At 41.8% G+C, this 25,030-nt stretch overlaps 1 protein-coding gene across 7 annotated transcripts in view; it reads left to right on the top strand.

The window, feature by feature from the left end:
* The window catches only part of SYT1 (synaptotagmin 1), a 608,991-nt gene that overhangs the window by 205,386 nt on the left and 378,575 nt on the right, over positions 1-25,030 (top strand). The window contains exon 1 of one of the 7 annotated variants that reach the window (XM_056574052.1): positions 3,539-5,631. The exons of 5 other annotated variants lie outside the window; for them this stretch is intronic. The gene's annotated coding sequence lies outside the window, so the exon portion shown is untranslated. Of the gene's footprint in view, positions 1-3,538; positions 5,632-25,030 lie in introns of those variants that run through there. One more of the 7 variants, XM_056574057.1, reaches the window with a different exon arrangement.

The following is a 25,030-nucleotide window of genomic DNA, read 5'->3' as shown; positions in this document are numbered from 1 at the left end:
ACAAACCACTACATTACTCTAATAATGACCTATTCTGCACTATATAAGCAAAAATAAAAATAAATAAATAAACACTTTCTGGAGTACTTCTGCAAATGACTAAACTAACATATGTCATATTGCATCAAGAGACCTACATTTAAAGGTTATGCAGGGTTTCTCTTCTGTATAAATGCATTTCCAGAGACTGCAAGGTTAACCTATTTTTCATGTAAATGCCTTAAAGTAGAATATAAATGTCAAAATAATAGGTAGTACATAACTGATGTGGATACTAATAAAAAAAAAGTAAAATGTTTTTTTTAGATATTTATTTAGATCATCTTGACAGGTGTAATATTCTTCCAAAATTCAACATAATTGACATTTTGTTTTAGCTAAATGGCTTAGGAATTCCATGAAGCAATTGTCACAGAGAGCATTGTTGAGCAAACACAGTGGATGTGAGATAAAAGGAAGAGTACCTAGATTCACATGTACATAGAGGAAAAATTTAGGTAAACATACTATTCACCCTCACCAACGCAATTGTCTCCAATATCAACGTTGCAGGATCCAACTGTAATATGTAGGATCAAATGCTACTTTTACATAGTATTTTCAGTGTAGGTATGTAAAGAATGGGCTGCCAGGTGTTGGACTGGGGGATTTGTCAGATATTGATGGCTTATCCCAAGATTGAGCCATCAATAACAAAAATATATAAAATTATTATTATAATGTACCCCATCTATGAGTCAATATACTGTGCCCCCTCTATATATCAATTCGATAACATAATATGACCCAATATATATAAATGAAAACATTTATTCAGCCATTTTCTTTTAAATAATATGTTGCTGGGGCTGATCTAACTACAGTCTTGGTCCCAGCTATTCTGGAACCAAGATAGGATGCAGACAGCATGATTACGGAATCACGCTACCTATGTCCTGCCATAATCCTGCTCCTCCTCGGTTCACTAATGCAGCTGTTATTTTAAACAACCATTTCCACAAACTGGGCAGAAGCAGCTGAACCCCACCTCTGGGTACATATTATGCATCTGGTGCATTTTTTGTGTCCACCCAGCCCCATAATACTTTTCTGGATATTTATCAATGTTGCCTAGTGAAACGTAAAAATATGTTTAAAACACATTGGGGGAGATTTATCAAAACCTGTGGAGAGGCAAAGTTGCCCAGTTGGCCATAGCAACCAATCAGATCGCTTCTTTCATTTTGATAGGCCTTGTTAAGAATGTAAGAAGCAAGCTGATTGGTTGCTATGGGCAACTGGTCAAAGTAAATCTTCCCCATAATACATTTAAAGTATTGGGTGTATGCTTTATTTTGGTGAAATTGGTGCTGGCTTGTTTTGGCTTATTTTGCATAGTAAATCTTACTTTTTATATGTGCTAAATGAGACACATTTGCAAATAAAACCAAAGCTTCTAGCTGCAGTACAAACAATAAAAATAAATTGTTTAAGCCATGGGACTCTTGATAGTCCACTTAAAAAGTATGAAAAAGCCTTGCACTTATGCTAATGTTGTTTTTGAGCTTGAATTTATTTTAACAGGCACAGTCTAATACAATAGTACTAAATGAGGGGTGTGGGGCATAAGCTTTTAAACTGTCTGTAAAGAGCCGTGGGGGTGTAGCTTCAGTAATTGAAGTGTCAGAGAATTGTTCTGGAAAATGGCCTTTCACCTCTTAAGAAGTGTAACTAAATGACACATAAAAAGTGTAAACACATTATTATCCTGTTCTTTAAGAGGCTGAAGTGCTTTGTTCAAGATGATTGCTGAAAATTGTGAACAATGTAGGTCAGTGAAGAGCATACTGACATAGCATGTACAACACTGTCATCCTTACAGACACCAGTGCCAAGAACATTTTGTCTTGTCTAAGGCAATAAAACAACAGTTTTACCTCAATGTTATATTAATGGTATTTGCTAACTCATAATAGCTAACACATATCACTTGGGGTGAAGTGGACAAACAAGCTAAAGTGAATAATAAAGTGTAACTCCTGTTTTTTCAAACTACGGTATTTTTCATGACAGCAAAAATAAAAGAAAGTTCTTATTTCCTAACTTTTTTCTTATCTTTTTTTTTTTCAACATCTACCACAAGTAATTTCAAAATGATGTTACTCGAAACCATCAGAGAAAGCTTTTCTAAGGGCCCACCCTCTATCTATACATTATATAGATGTGGTTAGCTCAAATTAAAATTGGACCAAAGAGGTAATGTTTCTCCTTAAGAAGAATACCATATAGGACATTCATGCTCTACTAGGAAATCTACGAAAAAAGCCATATGCAAAGCAGATATTTCACGCCTCCTTTACAGGTAGCCTAAGCCATCAACCCATTAAACAATGTGAGCATACTTATGAGCTGCATCACAGATTACCTAGGTTCCTCTCCTGTACACTGAGTGGCAGGACATACACTATATGCCTTGAAGCTCAGTTAACATTCGCTTAGCCAGGTGAAGAGTGCCTGACCTAGTGAATGCAGTCAGTGTAAGCAAGCAATGCATGTAACATCGCCACTTACTTAAATGTGAAGGCATGCATTGTATCCTGTATTGCTCACTGAACAGGTGCAGGGGATCTTGTCTTTGACAGGAGTCCCTACTCTTGCACATACTTTCAGTTTGCCCTATGCTATTGGCATTCCAGGGAATGGTGTTTGGGGCAACAATCCACATTTACCTTGACAGTGCCTCTGACAGGAGTGCCTGCTCTTGTATGTGATTATTTTAACAAGTCTTTAAATATTATAAAATTCCAAAAGTGCCTTTGGACATACACCAATATCAATGATCAACGGCTTCATCCTAACATCATTTTGTCCAACATCACATTATCTTCTCCTATGGAGTATCGGCAACATTGTATACCAATTTAGAGCTACACCACTCCAAATAAAATATCAATATTGTATTACTTCTCTTCCATAAAAACAGTTTACGTGAGGTGTATTAGACAGAGAGCAGCAGGATTACACTCCTAAGTATGGTAACCTATCATGCATAGCTGGTCCACATTAATGCTGATATACTTAGAACTTCCCGAGTAATGCTGGTATACTAGGATTTCTCACCCATTGTAGTGTAACTCCAGTCCCCCTCTGAGACACCAACAGCTGCCATTTTGCTCCTTCCTCAAGGGGTTTAACTTAAAGGGGTACTCCGCCCCTAGACATCTTATCCCCTATCCAAAGCATAGGGGATAAGATGTCAGATCGCCAGGGTCCCGCTTTTGGGGACCCCCGGGATCTCCGCTATCATTACTGCACAGAGCGAGTTCGGGCAATCCAGGGGCCGGAGCATCATGACATCACGGCTCCGCCCCTCGTGATGTCACGGCCCGCCCCCCCCGCCATAGACTAGCATTAAGGGGCAGGCCGTTATGTCACAAAGGGCGGAGCCATGACGTCAGGCTGCTCCATCCCCTGTATCACCCGTCATTACGCACAGAGCGAACTTGCTCTGTGCAGCAATAATAGCGCGGTGCCACAGCGGCGATCCCGGGCGTCCCCAGCAGTGGGACCCCTGCGATCTGGCATCTTATCCCCTATCCTTTAGATATTTGCATAAGATGTCTAGGGGCGGAGTACCCCTTTAACTCATTCTCTGCCCCTATTTATATGCCATACACTCTCTCTCATATCTGGAAAGCTATGACCATTTCCTGTTACTCCGGTCATGTGACAATGGCGCACTCGCTGTGTTCTGCCCGAGAATCGCGCTGTCCTCGCTCCGCGTCATCATGCTAATGCACATGAATGGACAATGTCTTAATGAGGTATTCCAGGATTTTTTTTTATTTGACTATGCTACAGAGGCTGTAAACTTAATGTAGTTCATAATATAGTGACTGATGTATTGCATTGAATGGATCACAGATGTGTTTCAATGGGTGGGGTGGCTGATGTGTGGGCAGGGGGGAAAGTGACTTCATACTTACAAGCATGGAACTATGGGATGTGTAGTTTAAAGAACGAAATTCAACAGGAAATACCCAGTTCTGGCAGGTACGTACTAAAATCACCTTATGGTGGATAACCTCTTTAAGTCTTAAAATATTTAGATTCAGATGAATCTAAATGTGTTGGGAAATCCTGAGAGAAATTGGTAATATCAAACCGATTTATTTATCTTTTCTTGGGAACTACATAGATCATACTTTTTTATGCAGCCCTTATCATATATACAGTACATTACATATTAAATGTGTTTCTATGATTATTTACTAATATCTACATCTTCTTCACAGAACAGAAACTAAGAATAATGCAGCATTTGTTCTGACTTTATAGTGTAACTTCATTCGAGCGTGTATAAACTCTATTCTTTATCTGTTACTATTTATTACAGACAGTAAAATCCTTTGAGATGTAACCTCTCATTAGCATCAGTGTTCTAGAGGTAGCATACACAAACTGCGGCCATCAATCACACCCAGACAGCCCAGTGGAAAAAGATGAATTTGGATCCTAATGCAAGAAGACATTGCTCTGACATTGGTTGAAAAAGCCATTTTGTTACAGAGATTAAAAAACAATAGTAAAACTTCAGCAACATTGTATATACAGGCTTACTATATTGTTATGTTACTTAATTTGAATTAACTTGTAATCCTATCAAGTACCTATTTACATGGAATAGACCAGCATTGCATCATAAGGTATTAAACACTCTTAAAGGGGTACTCCGCTGGAAACATCCCCTATCCAAAGGATAGGGGATAAGATGTTAGATCAAGATGTTGGACCACCGCAATCTCTGCAGCGGTACCCCTGTCATTCGCGGCACTGAGCGAATTCCACTCCGCGCCTGATGACTGATGCAAGCCACCACGCCCCCTCCATTCACGTCTATGCGAGGAGGCGTGATGGCTTTGTACTAGCATGGTGTGACGTCACGAATGTGGAAGCTGCAAGCCTCCGTGTTCTGGACGGTGCCGGTGCCAGACCGGAGATCGAGGGGGGTCCCAAGCGGCAGGACCCTCGCGATCTAACATCTTAACGCCTATCCTTAGGGTAGGGGATAAGATATTTCCAATGGAGTACCTCTTTAAAGGCTTGTTTATGTCTTATTAAGGATATAGGCCACATAGAACATTTTGGGGCAATCTGTGGTTCCATGTCCTACCAGTGGAGCATGTATTAAAGTGTCTCTAGCTATGCATTGTCATGCTCTGCTGTCCGCATGGAAAGGAATGATACAGCCGCTATAATTTGTGCTTCTCCTTTAGTTGTACAGTAACTTCTTGTGTGTGGCCCTGTTGGTTGTGTTTCCTACTAGGCCGAAGAGTATGTAAATACTGAAAATATTTCCCAAGGAGATGTCCTTAAATGAAGCTGTGCATGGAGTAAGCATATGTAGACCCTTTCGGACCTTCGTAGTGAATGTTAAGCAGCAGACCCATGTACAGCTGTCATGAGACAAGTGGGTGGGCTCGAGCCAGAGACCAAGCAGGTGCCAAAAGACAAGTCGGTGGGCCAGAGGCAGTGACCAAGCAGCTGCTATGGAACAAGCCAGCCTGGCTTCCCTGAAGCTTACTTAGGGGTCTATCTATCCAAGTCAAGTTGAATGAGCGGACTTGTGGGATTGTGACAACAACATACCATGTGAGTGGTTGGAAGACCAGAACATGTAAAAGTGGGTTATCCTTCGACCTGCATAATTAATGAAAGCTGAGTGTTGCACTGTGATCTGAAAGCAGATACAGCTCAAGTTACCGTGCTTCAAGTTTTAGGGCCCATGCACACTACTGAATTTCTGCCCAGAGAAATTCTCAGCAGAGATTCTGTGTGCAGCAGGCACTGCTAAGATAAATTGGCATGACGACCATGTAGACATGCGCTATCCCCCAACAATACAGTTCTAGGATCAGTCCATTCTGGAAATTCCACAGTGTGCACAGTGCAGCAAGATCCCATTAAAGAGAAGGGCTGATGTATCAGAATCTCTGCAAGGATTTCTCCAGTATAGTATATTTTACAGTTTATTTTGTGAAAAAAAATAGCCATTATTTTACCCAATTCTCTGTTGTAATGATTGTTTTGTTTGCAAATTCATATATGTCATCATTACAAGAGCAATGTAGAGAACATGCTGTAACACCAAGCAGAAAGCCATGTGGTATAAACTAACAAAGATGTAAACACTGACAGTATTTCTTTTTCTTTTACTAAGGATTTCTTGTAGCTGGGTGTGGTTGTCCACAATTTTCATCTATACTATTTGGAAATATTGGTTAACAAAGGGGAGGTCTTCTGTAAAGGATTCTCATCCCTTGGTCAGAGTGGAGTATGGTTACAAATTGCTTTAAAAGACAGCCAATTGATTTGAATCGGCACTGTGTAATGCCCAATTTGCCCTGTGGTGGCACTATAGGGAAAATGATCTTTTATAGCTGGTTTCTTTGTGTTAAGCTTATTGTCAAATTTCCTTTCTAAAAATGTTCCAACTGGAGAAGCCCCTTAAACAATTATTCTATCAGATCAATTCCCCTTCTAAATACAGATTTTCTGGTGATCAGTTGTTTAAAATCTAGTCAATAACAGTTTATAAAGCTGTAGGCTCTGCCGAGGAAATGCAGTATTATATAGGGCCCATTCAGCCAAATCACAACCATATAATACATGGTCATGCAGCTATGCCTCTATATTGTACCGTTCTATTTCTTTCTTACTCAAGACAAATAAAATAACAGAGATTATAAATAAAAACCAATATAAAATATTGGACCCAAAATGTGACAAGTAGGATTTGGTATCAAGCCTCTTGTTTCATCTCTGTGCGTGAAAAGGCACTTTGTGTTTTTTCTTTTATGTTTTGTTATTAGGGAAAAAATGTACAGTAAATCCCTAATCTACTTCTATTATGGGAACTGAGTAGAATAGGGAGGCTGCAGGGAATCTGGCTCCCCTGTCGTCTCATCAGCAGGCACTGTTTCATAAAGCTTATTCTGTATTTTGACTTACAAAGTTATATTTGATCTTACTGTATTTTCCTTTTTACCATATGCATTTTACACACTGCCCTACACAATAAAAAAAATACATGATCCCCATCATCAGTTTTGGCTTGTTTGCCCCTAGAAACAGCTGTATCTTGAAGTCCTTCTGCCTTTAATATCCTCCCTTGAGGTTCTAGTATTTACCAGACTTTGATGTTCCTTGAACAAGGGCATTTGGGATGTTCCTTCTCTCCTTAATGAATGTGAATTTATGCTCTTATTTCCCACTGTATTGATTGTAAAATAATCTTGCAGCTTCCATGAAATGACAGGTCCGCTTTTATTTTTAGCCACTGTTATGAAAAGTATTCTATATACAATAATAAATATTTCAACACCAGTTCTTCTGCATTAGTCAGGATGTTATTCACATTCAACAGACAAGCTTCCTAGTGCAGTAGTTAAACTCTGCATTCTGTCATTGTCCTTAGGGAAGAAATACTTGAATTTAAAAAGCTACTTTTTTTTTTTTTTTGGAAAATTCACAAATTCCTTTTTTTCTCTTGGCTGTTGGAATATTTTAACTTCCACATATTTTAGCACATTCACATGCCAATCCAATTTATAATATTTGCACACAATTTATGAGGATAGATAATGGTAAATATTTCCTGTGCTGTACAGGTACACATCTTTATTTCATTACATGTTTAAGATGATTGCTATATTTCTATAAATTATGACAATGCAATACTAAAAATATATCCATTTTTCCCTATTACTATGTATGGATGGTAGTCATTCTGCCATGCTGCTAAATAGAATGCTGCCTGAGGTTACAATCCTGGAGACATGGTACAGCCGTTCTATTTTATAGCAGGGTAACGCCAGCCTCCAGCAGTGGATTTAGCCAGTTCTAACCTCCTGCTAGAGCTGTGCTAACAATTTATTACATAACATGGATATCATTGTACAATTGCGGCAGAAATTCATTTAAAGAGACTTTTTTTTAATATACAAAAATAGATAATTTAACTTTATGCTAAATGTGTATAACAGTGTTTTTAGGGACTTCAATCTTTAGGATAGATCAGCGATCATGGCACCAGGCTAAATGTCCTCTTCCTTATTAAGGTCTTGTTTACACCACAATTTGTGCTTCGGAGGCACGGATACATTGGGAAAATGTCAAAATGACAAGCCAACATGCCTGTGCTTAGACTGGCAGGGACCCCATTTATTTTAATGGCCTGTGCGCAGATGACAGGTGACAACATTCGGGTCATTTGCCAAAATGAATGGAGCTATTGAAAGCTGAGCCTGTCTGAGCACATTGGCATGTCATTTTAAAAGTTTACCTAGGCATCCTTGCCTCAGAGGCAGAAATCATGGTGTGAACCTAGCCTAATCTGGCACTGCTCCTTTAACTCCACTCAATTAGGATTGAGCTGTATTGAGTAGCAGCAAACAAAAGTACAGATCTGTACTTGATCAATAACACAGGGGAGCAGCCCTTACTAGAGTGTCACAGCCCCATCAGTCATCTGATGAGTCTGGGTGCAGGGTGACAGTCCCTCACCATCAGGAACTTACCTGCCCTCTCTACAACATCACTTCAGGTCCCGGCACCTCTAGGAGCATCTTGAACCAGACTTGATGACCAGCTTTGCCTAATGCAGAGCCATTTGTCACTATAAGCCAGACCTGGCTGGTCAACCTGAACACCAGAGTGCTGGACCCATAAGCTGCAGTACCATTACTTACACCTCCTCACAGCAGGACAAACAGGCGTCTGCTTGTCACAGATTGCGGTCTTGCTCACCAGAAAATTATCCAGCTGGCACTGCTTAGACTCTGCACTCCAGAATGGACTCAGCCCTTGGACAAGGTGATGTACTTCTCAGCTACATTGCAATAGCCCAAACACAAGAGGGAAGAAGGAACAATGCAGCGCTCATGTGGTTTAATTCGTTTAATTTACAACAGGTATGACACCAACGACAAAGCACCTTCTTCACCTCTGAATTAAGAATGTACCTGTTGCCCTCACTTACATTATTGTAAATCTACACTTTTTGATCATGACCACTTCCTCACTTTACCTCTTACCTGCTGCTTTAGACCTGACCCTGACTCTACTGGTTTGATCACTGCATGTATAACTTCGTCTCTGGTTTTAATCAAGTTCTCCCATTTCTGACCAATTTCGGGTTATCTCTTCTGCTAGCTGATTCTTTCCTTGGTGTGTCTGTGGGTTATTGACCTAGCTAGTCTAGAGGTATGTTCATACGGCAGAATTTCCGTGCAGAATTCTGCATGAATCTTCCGCATTGACATTCTGCAGCAGCAGAGCCCCATTGATTTCAATGGGATTCTACTGCTCTTTTCTCATGGCAGAAATTCTGTGGCAGCAACATCTGCCAGGGAAATCCTGATTCTGGCATCTGCAAAAACATTAAACATGTTCAATATTTTTGCAGATTCCACACGTGAATGCATTGCCGTCTATGAGATGGCGTTTTTTCATGCGGTCCTAGTGCTGGCATGTTCTGAGGAATTTGGTAGTTGCAAGAGGATTGGTGGTAGTGTCTCGAAATAGTAAAAAGCTTGTAAACAGTGAATAAAATAGCTTTTGTAAATATTGAAAAGTTTAAAAAAAAAAAATTTTTCTTTTTGGGAGTTGCAACATGTTTTGTGGAGGGAATTAAAGAAAATGCAATGGCTTTTTCTAAGCATTCAAAAAATTCTTCAATTTGGATGCTGTAACAGGATCGGTGTTCCAAAAATTTGAATTAGGAATAGGTTTTTTATAAAAAGCCAAAAAATTTATAAAATGATCCCTTATTTTGGGGTCGGGGGTTGTCCAAAAATTCTCCCTTTTTGGGGATTGCAACATAAGTGTTTTTCCAAAATAGTAAATCACGGGTTGGGTATGAGTAGGCTCTTAGTAGCAGGAGCCAAGGTAGTGGACTGGTGGTTGTTGTTGCCAATGGAAAGTAGGCAGTGGTGGATTCCTAAAGTTCCTAAACTTGTGCCATGGCTATGAGACTGGTTTTCTGCATATGGTAAGATAAGAAAGAATTTCCACATGGCAGGAATCTGTAAAGAGATAGGTTAAAAGGGTACTCAGGTGGAAAACTTTTTTTTTTAAATGAACTGGTGCCAGGAAGTTAAACAGATTTGTAAATTACTTTATTAAAAAATCTTAATCCTTTTAGTACTTTTTAGCAGCTGTATGCTACAGAGGAAATTCTTTACTTGCTGAATTTCTTGTTTGTGTTGTCCACAGTGCTCTCTGCTGACACCTCTGTCCGTGTCAGGAACTGTCCAGAGGTTTGCTATGGGGATTTTCTCTGCTCTGGACAGTTCCTGATACGGGCATCAGGTGTCAGTAGAGAGCACTGTTGACAACACAAAAAAGAAATTTAAAAAATAAAGATTTTCCTTTGTAGCATACAGCTGCTAAAAAGTTCTGGAAGGATAAAGATTTTTTAATAGAAATAATTTACAAATCTGTTTAACTTTCTGGCGCCAGTTCATTTAAAAAAAAAAAAAAAAAAGTTTTCCCCGGAGTACTCCTTTAAATACGACCTATCTTTGCATTGGGAAAGGCAACGTGTTAATACTTCACATTACATCTTACTATTTTGTTTATTTTCAGAACTAGTGAGAATGTTAAATCTTAATTAAATGCTACTAGTAAAGTATGCGTGATGCTTGTTTTAATAAGAATGTCTGCTGAGAGGGTTTAACTTCATTGCAGACATTGCTTAAGGGGTTGTCTAACCTTTTGCCAGATGCCACAGTGCTAGTGTTTGTAGAGCTACAGAGAACATTACTAGAATTATCATAGGAGATGAGCACAGTATACTGTACTTTATTATTAGTAATCTTGCAGAAGAACAGAAACTTGGTGTCAAAAACATTGCTGGATGGGGCTATTGGCTGTAGGAAGTAAAACAAATTTTAGTTTAAGGGTTACTGAATGTATTACATACAAATCTAAGTAGAGAATAAAGATGGGTAGAGGAAGGTCAGCTGTTTTCACATAAAGTTGTAATAGTGAGAACGGGATTGTAGTAGATATGATTAGATGATTTATTTACTTTTTGGTGGATGCATTCGCCTTTGCTTGGATGGTGTAACTTGTGATACTCTACTGTAAATATAAAAAAGAACTATACAGTTACCTGGGTCATCAAGTAAATAAATCCGGATTTATCATCATAAATATGTATTGAATAGCTGCTCCTCCCCTGCATGATCAGCCTCATGAGACAACAGAAGTAGAGAAGGGAATCCTGCCACATAGCAGCAAGTCAGCTACCAGCCTCGGGATGCCTCATGGGGGATAAAAAAAAAAGATGGGAAGAGTGGTTGGGTGGTCCTATGTTCTTGTGTTCTGCTCCCCCTCCATGAGCCCTGTTCACCCCTAATATGTGCCCTGCCAACCAATATGCCCTATACACCCCCTGTGTATGCCTTTCCATCATATGCGCCCTATTGGCTCACTATAGGTGCCCTGCCCACCATATGTACACCTGCTTTACCCCCCATTTGTGCCCTTTGTGGCTCTATGGTGCAGTCTGTGGCACTATTACATTCAGAGTGCACAGTTAGTGTTGCTATTACATTCAAGATGCATAGTGTATTGTGTTATTACATTTAGGGAGCACAGTGAGTGGTGATATTACATTTAGAGTGCACAGTATAGAGAGCTGTTGCATTCAGTGGCCACAGTGTGTTGTGTTATTACATTCAGTGGCCACAGTTTGTTGTGTTCTTCCATTTATTGGCCACAGTTTGTTGTGTTATTACATTCAGGGGGCACAGTGTGTAGCACTGTTACATTCAGGGGCAATGTTTGTGAGATGATTACATTCAGGAGGCATAGTGTGTGGCATTATAATATGTGTTAGGATTTTTTTTTCCAATGTAGTGGGTAAATATGAGAAAGCTGTGCAGAGACAAGTTTTGGTCTGAAGAAGTTATTATGGTAGTTTGGGACATATGGAGAAAAATAGGAAAACAAATTGTTAGTTTAAAGGGGTTATCCAGGAATTTTTCTTTATATATATATATCAACTGGCTCCAAAAAGTTAAACAGATTTGTAAATTACTTCTATTAAAAAATCTTAATCCTTTCAGTACTTATGAGCTTCTGAAGTTAAGGTTGTTCTTTTCTGTCTAAGTGCTCTCTGATTACACGTGTCTCGGGAACCGCCCATTTTAGAAGAGGTTTGCTATGGGGATTTGCTTCTAAACTGGGCGGTTCCCGAGACACGTGTCATCAGAGAGCACTTAGACAGAAAAGAACAACCTTAACTTCAGAAGCTCATAAGTACTGAAAGGATTAAGATTTTTTTTTTAATAGAAGTAATTTACAAATCTGTTTAACTTTCTGGAGCCAGTTGATATATAAAAACAATTTTTTCCCCTGGATAACCCCTTTAAGGCTTCACAAACGCTGTCAGGCCAGGATTGTAATACAGATACAAAAATGGGCATGACAAAGTAAAGAAAAATTTGCCCCAAAGCGAAAGCACATTGCGCACCACAATTTTTATTTGTTTTTGGGATAGGGGACAATATTGTACTGTGCCAGGGCTGCTTTTTAGTTCCAGTCAGGCCCTGTAGGCAACATTTTAGTATGCAGTACTTCAATTCTGCTAAATTTCAGCTTAACGTGCCGCCAAAACATACATTACCACCCACCTCAATATTTTGGGATTAAATACTGATAAGGCTCAGAGAGAAAGTGACAAAGATGATGAAAAATCATTTCTGACTGCTGGAAATGATAAACATTCATATCAAATACCTCATAGTGAGATGTTCTTAGGCTTCTTCACATGAAAACCTTTCATCAATATTCATAATGCTTTTAACTTTTGGATTATGTAGGTTCTGCTAAGAGAGGGAAAGGGACATTCCAAGATTTATTTTTTCTTCAGCATTTGAGCCCATAATACAGTGTAATACACTTTTATTATCTCAGTTTGCCGCTTTGTCCTATTTACATGCACGATATCCACACCCGGAAGGGCTGTCATATCGTATGTCAATGGTCTGAAACTGTGGCCCTCCAGATGTTGCAAAACCTTAACTCCCAGCATGCCGGGATAGCTGCAGCCAATGACTGTCCGGGCATGCTGGGAGTTGAAGTTTTGCAACATCTGGAGGACCACAGTTTGAGACCACTTGAGTATGTTATAAATCGCATAGTCTCTAGGGGGCGTGGCTATGTTGCAGTGGGTGGGAGAGTATGATTACATCATTCCTTTCTACTCACCCACTGCACACATGACTTATGACATATTGGCCCTGATTTACTATTGTAAACCCGACATGTTTTGTTGGGTTGTGCGCCAGATTCTGTCTGCACCAAAATTTGCGACAGAATTGAAGACAACCGACTAACTCTCAATTTTACAGGAAAAAATGAAAAGAGAGTGTGATCATTGGGAAAAGTGGGCATGGTCACCGGAAAAGGGCGTGTCCCTTACATTTTCACCAAAACTCAACGTATTTACTTAGGTTTCCACAGAAAATGTGGTGGATTTGAGCTGAGAAAAACCCTACAGATCAGAGCATGTGTAAAAAAAGCAGAATGTAGGGGAAAGTACAAAATGTAGGGAAAGCTTAGTAAATATCATGGAAAAAAATTGGTGGGAATTAAAACCCACAAAGAAAACGACAGTTCACTCTTAGTAAATCAGGGCCAATGTCTCCGGCTGCATGGAATGCTGGGAAAGGTCAGTGACAACAGTATAATTTAAAGCACTTTTGGGTAACAGAAGTATATTACACAGTATTATAACTTAGCATCATGGGCTCAAAGGCTAAAGAAGAGTTCTGTCTATAGAGTCATCTACAATACTAACATATACATTAACCTAAATGATTTTGTACGATCAAGTTTAGCATTTTATGAAAATTGCAATTATTGGTTTAAAATTTCATCCTCTTTACTCAAAACTATAATGCTAATGTAAACTATATTCAGGAAAGTAATTTTTTTTATTAAATATTTATTTCATTAAATAAATATTTTGGTACCTTACCTTGCATATGAGAAGTTTTGTATTTAGTTTCCATAAAACATCATAAATAAATAAATAACTGAATGAATAAAAAAAATCTCACGGTGCTCAAATCCACAGTATAATTTTGGCATTTTATCATGAATTTCCCACGAGCAGCCTTTCAATTGACTTCTTTTACGTATCTAATTAATTTGCCGACAACTAGCACGCCTGTATAAATGTCAGGATTTTAGTACAATGTGAATAGTCATTAAGGATAAAATATTAGTAGTTCAAATGGCAGCCACCTGCACACTGCTATTTTAAAGCACTATCCTATTAACATTGCATTATTCTTTTGCTTAATGGCATCGGGCACTTGTTTATTTTATGCATTATGAAGATGACTTCTTTGTAATGTCCTGAGAATACAACATGGAAAATTAGAGGTAGATAAATGTTGGGACTAATATATTTTTTATATCTATGAAATGTGAGGCAACCAGAACAATGATCATAACAATGGTTTATATAAGTAGCTAAATATTTTAGCCTGTTTGTAAGATTGTCTCCCATTTTTTTTAAACAGATTTAATGTGCACAGCTCTATGCTACAGTCCATAAACCGTGGAGCCTCATTCTAATGTGCGGCTATGGGTCTCTGAGAAGGGATTCACCCTGCACTACCTTGGCTCATGGTGGCCACTTCCCTTATTACCTTTCATGGATCCTAACTTCAACAATGTGTGTGTCTTTTACCATCTTATTGCAATGCAGCGAGCAGCCCCAGGTCTAACAAGGCAATTGGACTTTCTGTCCAAATCCTGACAGGAGAGGATATAATTTCTTTAAATGTGTTTGCTTAAAAACATTTGTTCAGACTAGAAAAAAAAAAGAAAAAACCTTTACTTATCCATAAAGTCACCTTGGCTCCAGCGCCACCACGACTTTATTGTCCCCTGTCAAAGCGCTGAGATGATATCATGTATATTGTTCGTGTGATACTGTAGCCAATCATTGGCCTCAGTGGTCATATCCCCTATATGCAGGGGCCAGGAATTAGCTGCAGCACCAAGTGAACAATGTACATGACATTATTGAGGTACTTCTGTAAGGGGAAGAAATAGAAATGGAGTACCAGCACTCGCTTTTTTCGTTCACTTTTACCAATATGAAATATACATGAACCGTGTTTCATCTGGTAAAGCCTTTGTCAGCTGATTCAGTTCATAAAGGCTTTACCAGTTAAAATGGGTTTTAAATTTTGTTTTGGAAGAATAAAAGTGAACAAATTCTGAAGAAAAAAAAGTGAATGCAGGAACTTCATTTCTATTTGTTGCCATTGGCTTCATGTCCACGAGCACCGCAACTTATACCGAATGCCATCCCAATGACACCATTATAATAATAATAATTCTTTATTTATATAGCACACACAGATTCTGCAGCACTGAAAACTCAAATTGCTCTCTGTCGCTTGGGGCTCACAATCTAAACCTATCAGTATGTTTTTGAAGTGTAGGAGGAAACCGGAGAACCCGAAGACAACACATGCAAACATGGAGAGAACATACAAACTCTTTGAAGATGTTGTCCATTGTGGGATTTGAACTCAGGATGGCAACAGTGCTAACCCCCAAGCCACCATGCTGGCAGATAACACCAGAGCTGCATATTTAGAAGTGAACAGTTTTTTTTTTCTTTAGTTAAAAGTTATCAGAAACATCAATCAATAGCTGCAAAATGCTTGCCAGGTTGCAAATAGTAACTCTACAGACCCTTTTGCATCATGTTTTGGAGCTTCCATATTCAAAATGCCAAAAGGGGTGGCTGTAGTACAGGCTTACGTATAGTTAATAGGCCCATAGACTTAAATGGGATAAACATAGTTTAATTGTGATTAAGTTATGTCTGATTTCGAGATATATGCACTTTCAGTGCAGGACATGTTTGACTATATTTTTGAGTCCCATACAGTAAGGGCATTCAGTTTGGAATTGGACTATACAAAGCCACAACTAGATTATGTTTGGGCCATTATGTCTATGGGCGGCATGTTGGTATTCCTTTATAAGGTTTTGCCAATGTATAACAAAAGCCCTGCAATGCATAGGAAGACATTGCTTAAAGGGGTACTCCGGTGCTTAGACATCTTATCCCTGATCGCGGGGGTCCCGCCACTGGGGACCCCCGTGATCTTGCACACCGCACCCTGTCACGCCCCCTCCCATAGGCTTGCATTGAGGTCACAATGCTCCGGCCCCATGATCGACAGTAATCAGACCCGGAGCGAACACGCTCCGGGGACTGATTTTAAATGGGGTGTGGAATGCAAGATCACGATCAGGCATCTTATCCCCTATCCTTTGGATAGTGGATAAGATGTATAAGCGCCGGATTACCCCTTTAATGCCTTATCATTCCACTCACTCTGGAAGTCTCTACAGTAGGAAATGTTTTAGAGTCGAGTCCCAGGACAGATGTCCTCTCAGCCTACTGCTCACACTCCAGGAGTTTCTCCGCAGCTCTTCACACAAACACATTGGCCCTGAGTTACTATTGTAAACCTGACATGTTTTGTCGGGGCGAGTGCCAGATTCTGGCACATCGTGCCAGAAATTCTGTCTGCGCCAGATTTTGCACCAGAGTTGAAAAAACCTGACTAACTCTCCAATTTACTAAGAAAACCTGAAAAGAGGGGCATGGCCATTGGGGAAGTGGGCATGGTCGTCAAAAAGGGGGCATGTCCCCAACATTTTTACAAAAATCCAACATATGTACATATGTAAGTTTTCCACAGAAAATGTGGTGGATTTTAGCTGAGGAAAACTTAAAGATCAGAGAATGTGTAAAGAAAGCAAAATGTAGGGAAAAGTGCAAAATGTAGGGAAATCTTAGTAAATTCCATGGAAAAAAATTGTAGGGCATTAAAACACACAAAGAAAACTACACTCTTAGTAAATCAGGGCCATCGTTTGTCCATTGAATCCGGAACAGGAGTTTTCCTTGACCACTGCTTCATCTCCAAAGGACAGACCTAGGCCTACTGCTGCAACTGTTCCCATTGCAGGTCAGTCCAAATGCATATTGTCACGTATGGGCAGGGAACGAGTGCAGCCTACTTGCCCATACCCCTTAAACAGCGGATCGACAACCATGGTGATGGTCCCTTCCTAAATAAGTGATGGAAGTTACTGTCAACAAAATAAACTAATAAACAGACACAGGTCAGGATACATTCAGGAAGCACACAAACTAACAGAAATAATACTAAACAAAAACACACAATTAATCCAAGTCCACTAGCCGAGATTATACCAGGAGTTGTCAAGAGGTGCCAAGTCGACAACACAAGAGAAGAGTCAGGAAGCCAGAAAGTCACAAATACCAGGAAAATGGAATACAGGGTAAATATGCTAGCTACTGGAGGAATCATCTTTCACAGGCAAGGTATGTGAGCACACTGCAGGCTTATATAGGCAGCCAGACAGGTGCTCTCATCAAGGTCAGCTGATCAGACAAACAATTAGGCGTAGCCCAGTAACAAAAACAAAAGAAAAAGAAACATCAGAACCAATTAACCCTACGGGTTCTGACACATGCAATGCCATAGGCATCAATTGTAGGATTCTTTTTACACCCCCCCCCCCCCCCTTATTACTCTCCTCATGCTCTTACCATGGCATGGCCACACTAAAGCAGTCAATGTTGTGATGCTGCTACATATCAGCACTGGGGTTCACTTTCTAACCTAAAGCTAGGAAATCATGTTTCTAGACCTGCAGTGACAACATATATATAAGGTGCCAACTCCATTTACCATAATCTCTGAACAGAGAACATTCGGTGAGAAAACAGGCAAACACAAGGGGAAAAAACTGAAGGAAGCACTGTAAGGGCAGTTAGACTTAACTCCTTCTTACATGTTGGCTGTTTTTTCAATAACAAGCATGCCACAACAGTGACAGGTTACAGTCTGGAAGCCATAGGTTGGAGATTCGTTCTTTTGGACAATCTTCATCATATTTCTTACAGTTTTTTTTCTTCCAGATATTTGAGGGTTATTTCTTTGAAAACTATATTGAAGAGTAAATGACTAGCATAACATTAGAAGTACTGTTTTACTTGATTGAGAAGTGCTCTTTTACTTGATTGAGGTTGAACTGTAATACAACACTCAACTATTGGACTAGAAGGGTGGCTTTTTCCAGAAAAAATACACCCTGATTTATTATTTGAATTGAAATTACATGATTACTTGTAGAACAAAGAAGTGTCAAGAAGATTTGTTAGTGGTGAGAAGACCATATCAGGAGCTCAGCTTACTGTCCATTTAGTTAATTCAGTAAAGACAAAAAAAAGGGTGGTTTACTAGCCTCAAGTAACTGAATTTATATTTCAGTTTGGACTAAATCTATACTATTATTTTTGTACAGTTGTTTGCAAGGAAATGTATCATAATTCTTTCAATACTTCTCAAAAGATTCAAATGTATTAAAATGTTATTGAGCATTTCAAACAGTTTCAGATACATTTTACTTAAGCAGTTAAGATAAGCTAAGAAAAGATCAGGTTTACCATAAATAAAATTTGAACTATGGACTATGAGATTTGTTGTGAACTTTATTGGCCATTAACATGCTCTTAGCAATGAATTAGTTTCCTATCATGTGGAAGCATCATCTGATAATGGCTTGTTAATGAATATTTGATAATGGCTTGTCATCATTTTGCATTAGATCTCGTGGGCATTCCTTCACTAACCTTTGACATTCCCTGCCTCTTGAAGCGTTGTTTGCCCAGGGAAATTGTTACGCCGAGCGCTCCGGGTCCCCGCTCCTCCCCGGAGCGCTCGCTACACTTCCCTCACTGCAGCGCCCCGGTCGGTTCCACGGACCCGGGGCGCTGCGTTACCACCTCCGGCCGGGATGCGATTCGCGATGCGGGTAGCGCCCGCTCGCGATGCGCACCCCGGCTCCCGTACCTTACTCGCTCCCCGTCAGTTCTGTCCCGGCGCGCGCGGCCCCGCTCCCTAGGGCGCGCGCGCGCCGGGTCTTTGCGATTTAAAGGGCCACTGCACCGCTGATTGGTGCAGTGGTTCCAATTAGTGTTTACACCTGTGCACTTCCCTATATCACCTCACTTCCCCTTCACTCCCTCGCCGGATCTTGTTGCCCTAGTGCCAGTGAAAGCGTTCCTTGTGTGTTCCTTGCCTGTGATTCCAGACCTTCTGCCGTTGCCCCTGACTACGATCCTTGCTGCCTGCCCCGACCTTCTGCTACGTCCGACCTTGCTTCTGTCTACTCCCTTGTACCGCGCCTATCTTCAGCAGCCAGAGAGGTTGAGCCGTTGCTAGGGGATACGACCTGGTCACTACCGCCGCAGCAAGACCATCCCGCTTTGCGGCGGGCTCTGGTGAAAACCAGTAGTGACTTAGAACCGATCCTCTAGCACGGTCCACGCCAATCCCTCTCTGGCACAGAGGATCCACTACCTGCCAGCCGGCATCGTGACAGTAGATCCGGCCATGGATCCCGCTGAAGTTCCTCTGCCAGTTGTCGCTGACCTCACCACGGTGGTCGCCCAGCAGTCACAACAGATTGCGCAACAAGGCCAACAGCTGTCTCAACTGACTGTTATGCTACAACAGTTACTACCACAGCTCCAGCAATCATCTCCTCCGCCAGCTCCTGTACCTCCTCCGCAGCGAGTGGCCGCTTCTGGAATACGACTATCCTTGCCGGATAAATTTGATGGGGACTCTAAGTTTTGCCGTGGCTTTCTTTCCCAATGTTCATTACACTTGGAGATGATGTCGGACCAGTTCCCCACTGAAAGGTCTAAGGTGGCTTTCGTAGTCAGCCTGCTGTCTGGAAAAGCCCTGGCTTGGGCCACACCGCTCTGGGACCGCAATGACCCCGTCACTGCCTCTGTACACTCCTTCTTCTCGGAAATTCGAAGTGTCTTTGAGGAACCTGCCCGAGCCTCTTCTGCTGAGACTGCCCTGTTGAACCTGGTCCAGGGTAATTCTTCCGTTGGCGAGTATGCCGTACAGTTCCGTACCCTTGCTTCAGAATTATCCTGGAATAATGAGGCACTCTGCGCGACCTTTAAAAAAGGCCTATCCAGCAACATTAAAGATGTTCTGGCCGCACGAGAAATCCCTGCTAACCTACATGAACTCATCCATCTTGCCACTCGCATTGACATGCGTTTTTCCGAACGGCGTCAGGAGCTCCGCCAGGATATGGACTCTGTTCGCACGAGGCGTTTCTTCTCCCCGGCTCCTCTCTCCTCTGGTCCCCTGCAATCTGTTCCTGTGCCTCCCGCCGTGGAGGCTATGCAGGTCGACCGGTCTCGCCTGACACCCCAAGAGAGGACACGACGCCGCATGGAGAATCTCTGCCTGTACTGTGCTAGTACCGAACACTTCCTGAAGGATTGTCCTATCCGTCCTCCCCGCCTGGAAAGACGTCCGCTGACTCCGCACAAAGGTGAGACAGTCCTTGATGTCTACTCTGCTTCTCCACGTCTTACTGTGCCTGTGCGGATGTCTGCCTCTGCCTTCTCCTTCTCTGCTGTGGCCTTCTTGGACTCTGGATCTGCAGGAAATTTCATCTTAGCCTCTCTCGTCAACAGGTTCAACATCCCGGTGACCAGTCTCGCCAGACCCCTCTACATCAATTGTGTAAACAATGAAAGATTGGACTGTACTATACGTTTCCGCACGGAGCCCCTTCTAATGTGCATCGGATCTCATCACGAGAGGATTGAACTGTTGGTCCTCCCCAATTGCACTTCTGAAATCCTTCTTGGACTTCCCTGGCTTCAACTCCATTCCCCAATCCTGGATTGGTCCACTGGGGAGATCAAGAGTTGGGGGCCCTCTTGTTCCAAGGACTGCTTAAAACCGGTTCCCAGTAAACCTTGCCGTGTCCCTGTGCTTCCTCATGTAACCGGTCTCCCTAAGGCCTATATGGACTTTGCGGACGTTTTTTGCAAAAAACAAGCTGAGACTCTACCTCCTCACAGGCCTTATGATTGTCCCATTGACCTCCTCCCGGGCACTACTCCACCCCGGGGCAGAATCTATCCTCTGTCCGTCCCAGAGACTCTTGCCATGTCTGAATACGTCCAAGAAAATTTAAAAAAGGGCTTTATCCGTAAATCCTCCTCTCCTGCCGGAGCCGGATTTTTCTTTGTGTCCAAAAAAGATGGCTCTCTACGTCCTTGCATTGACTACCGCGGTCTTAATAAAATCACGGTTAAGAACCGCTACCCCCTACCCCTCATCTCTGAACTCTTTGATCGTCTCCAAGGTGCCCATATTTTTACCAAACTGGACTTAAGAGGTCAACCGTTTTTCTCCTAAATCTGTTCCTCCCACTCCTGTTTCCGGCTCCTCGGACATCTTCTCTGTCAAAGAGATTTTGGCCTCTAAAAAGGTCAGGGGAAGAACTTTTTTTTTAGTGGATTGGGAGGGTTGTGGTCCAGAAGAGAGGTCCTGGGAACCTGAGGACAATATCCTGGACAAAAGTCTGATCCTCAGGTTCTCAGGCCCCAAGAAGAGGGGGAGACCCAAGGGGGGGGGTACTGTTACGCCGAGCGCTCCGGGTCCCCGCTCCTCCCCGGAGCGCTCGCTACACTTCCCTCACTGCAGCGCCCCGGTCGGTTCCACGGACCCGGGGCGCTGCGTTACCACCTCCGGCCGGGATGCGATTCGCGATGCGGGTAGCGCCCGCTCGCGATGCGCACCCCGGCTCCCGTACCTTACTCGCTCCCCGTCAGTTCTGTCCCGGCGCGCGCGGCCCCGCTCCCTAGGGCGCGCGCGCGCCGGGTCTTTGCGATTTAAAGGGCCACTGCACCGCTGATTGGTGCAGTGGTTCCAATTAGTGTTTACACCTGTGCACTTCCCTATATCACCTCACTTCCCCTTCACTCCCTCGCCGGATCTTGTTGCCCTAGTGCCAGTGAAAGCGTTCCTTGTGTGTTCCTTGCCTGTGATTCCAGACCTTCTGCCGTTGCCCCTGACTACGATCCTTGCTGCCTGCCCCGACCTTCTGCTACGTCCGACCTTGCTTCTGTCTACTCCCTTGTACCGCGCCTATCTTCAGCAGCCAGAGAGGTTGAGCCGTTGCTAGGGGATACGACCTGGTCACTACCGCCGCAGCAAGACCATCCCGCTTTGCGGCGGGCTCTGGTGAAAACCAGTAGTGACTTAGAACCGATCCTCTAGCACGGTCCACGCCAATCCCTCTCTGGCACAGAGGATCCACTACCTGCCAGCCGGCATCGTGACAGAAATAAATGGCATACAGATGACAATGACATTCACCAGAGGTTAAAAAATATATAGTCTTGGTTAAAGATGAAAAGAAAATCTGATTTTCACTTAAAAACCTTACCTAGTCAGTCGTCAACCTAGGCAAATGATCTTAATTAAACTAAGCACTAAAAGGGGAAGGGCTGTTCTTCAGTGACAGTTTTGAAACACATCCATTAACCAGTGTTCTATACACAACAGATGTCATGTGGGGACATCATTAAAACTACATACAAGTGTAGTAGCGATCATTTTGTCCCTTGACACAATATCACAATTGTGATGACTCACTCTTGCAGACAGGTGCGGTTGCAGTATAGAGGCACGGAAACAGGACTTTTCAAATCAAAGTTCTGTGTTTTATTCACACTTTGCAAACAGCAAACAGTCTTAAATGCAGATCAAAGAACAAGTAACAAAAGTCTGCCTGTGTTCCTTAGGTGTTTGTTCACACCTGAGTCCATGCCATGCGGCATAAAACCAGTCTTTTCCAAACCTGCAGGCACTCTGCTCACCAGCTTTCACACTCCACAAGGAAGATTTCAAAACTCAGCTCTCTGGCAGTATGAGCTGCTACATGCATATCCCCCTCAGCTGGTGTAGCAGCCTACCTTTAAGGCCTACAAAAGACGGCTTGGTTTGTGGGGAATGGCCCCCACCCAACACTTGACCATTCCCAGTAAGAGCCATCCCGGATTGGCTTTCCAACCATACTACAGCAACAGTGTCAGTCTGCATCGCAGCACAGACACTGGACAATTATTGGCTCTTACAGGAGCCTTGGTGACACATACCGACCATCAACCACAATGCCCTTCACCTTCTATATATAGCAATATAGCAAACTGGTTTTCCTTAGGTCTGGAAGTAACCCTAGCTAGCTGTCTTAACACTATGATTTTATCACCATGCCCCTTCTTTCAGGGGGCATCATTGCAATAAAATTGCCACTATTTAAAGGGTACCTGAGTTTTCAAAGAACTTTTGATATATCCAAGGCATAGTACTAGCGACCGCACATTAGAACTAGTGGTGAGAAGTGTGCAGCTGAAAACTGCTTCTCCCCGCTCTATGTCCCAAATTTGCCCCATAAAGTTAAATTAGAGGCCATCTCACCTGACACAGAGAATGCGCTTCTTCCAGCTCATTCTAGTGATTGGTTGTGAAAATGCACACTACAGACATTAAAGGCTTGGAGGCTGATAGTAGCTTTTAGAAATTTCGAGGGGTTTCTGAGCCTCCCAGCCTCTATTCTTTTGGCGAAATCTGCCAGGAAATGCTCAATAATCAGAGGTTGTTTGGTTGCAAATTCTACACAAAATAAGGACTAATTCAGGGTGGCAGAGATCCACTAAGAAGATTCAGTAAGGAAATTCCTTGGTGTGCACATACCCTTAGAGGGATTATTCAGCTTAGAAAAATGTATCTCCTATCCAAAGGATAAGGGATCAGTGTCCGATTATGGGGTATCCGACCACCGTCTCTTGTCCTGGGATGCGCCCTCCATTCTTCTCTAAAGGAGAATTGAAGTGCTGTATTTGGGAATCCCTGGCTCTCCCATAGAGATGCATGGAGGTGGTGTCTTTACCACCACTTAGACACAGCTCCATGCAGGAGAAGAGCCTGGGGGCTGGAAAGGAGATTGTGGGGAGCTGGACCACTCCATTAAATGTTGCCCTTAGATAGGATAGCATGAATCTAGAGACAGATTCCATTTAAAAGATTAATTCAACCCTGCTACACTTCTAAATACAGGATGTTTATGCAAATGAAATGCATGTTTTGGCCTTTTCCAACCATCATTGAGCAAACATTTGTCGTAAAAAGCATAGCTTAGCAGCCTGCATTTTGCTATAAATCAATTTTTTCTATTTCTATACAGTTATTCAGAGCTATGTGTATAAATCCTGTATAACAGGGTATAAAGGCAGTACATCTCCTAGGTCAGACATATATAGAGCTAATCTCCTATAGAGACAGCTCCTCCCATGGAGTTCAATGAAGCATGTGCTCATTGATTTAGTCTAATTCTGACTTCTGTGTATTGTCATATAGGCTTTCTTAAGTGTCATATGTACAGAGATATTCTCCTCTAGAAGCAATCCTTCTAGGGCAAAATAGCTCTGAACATGTGGAACATAGGTTTGCTATGGGGATTTGTTTGTACTCTGGACAGTTCCTGACTGTGGTCAGACTGAAAAGAATCCCAGAAAGAAATACAACTTCCTGTGGGGCATATAGTAGCTGTTACATAGTGGAAGGATTAAGATTTTTTAAATAGAATTAATTTACAAAAGTGTTTGACTTTCTGGCACCAATTGATTTGAAAAAAAAATTGTTTTCCAACGGAGTACCCCTTTAAACTTGATTCCTATCATTTAAGGATATCCGGACACAACACATGGATAGTTAACAACCTCAAGATAACCATTACTATGTTTTTATCTCTTAAAATTTCCCATAGAAAATTGTGCTTTATAGAGTATCCCAAGTACTCAGTCCAAAATTTGTCTTGTATATAGTGCCTCCCCAAAATGCTCCATATATAATTACTGTATATCCCATATAAAATTATACTCTCCATAGCACCCTGCATAAAATAATTGCCCCCAAAATGGACCAATGCACCTCAATTAAACATTGTTACACTATTCTACTGTTTAGATGTTTATAAATCTGCATTACATTTTATTTTTTTATTTTTTTTTGGAGGGGGG

Source organism: Hyla sarda, chromosome 4 (assembly GCF_029499605.1).
Source record: "Hyla sarda isolate aHylSar1 chromosome 4, aHylSar1.hap1, whole genome shotgun sequence".
In the NCBI taxonomy this organism is placed as follows: domain Eukaryota; kingdom Metazoa; phylum Chordata; class Amphibia; order Anura; family Hylidae; genus Hyla; species Hyla sarda.
This window is presented reverse-complemented; position numbering and strand designations above follow the sequence as displayed.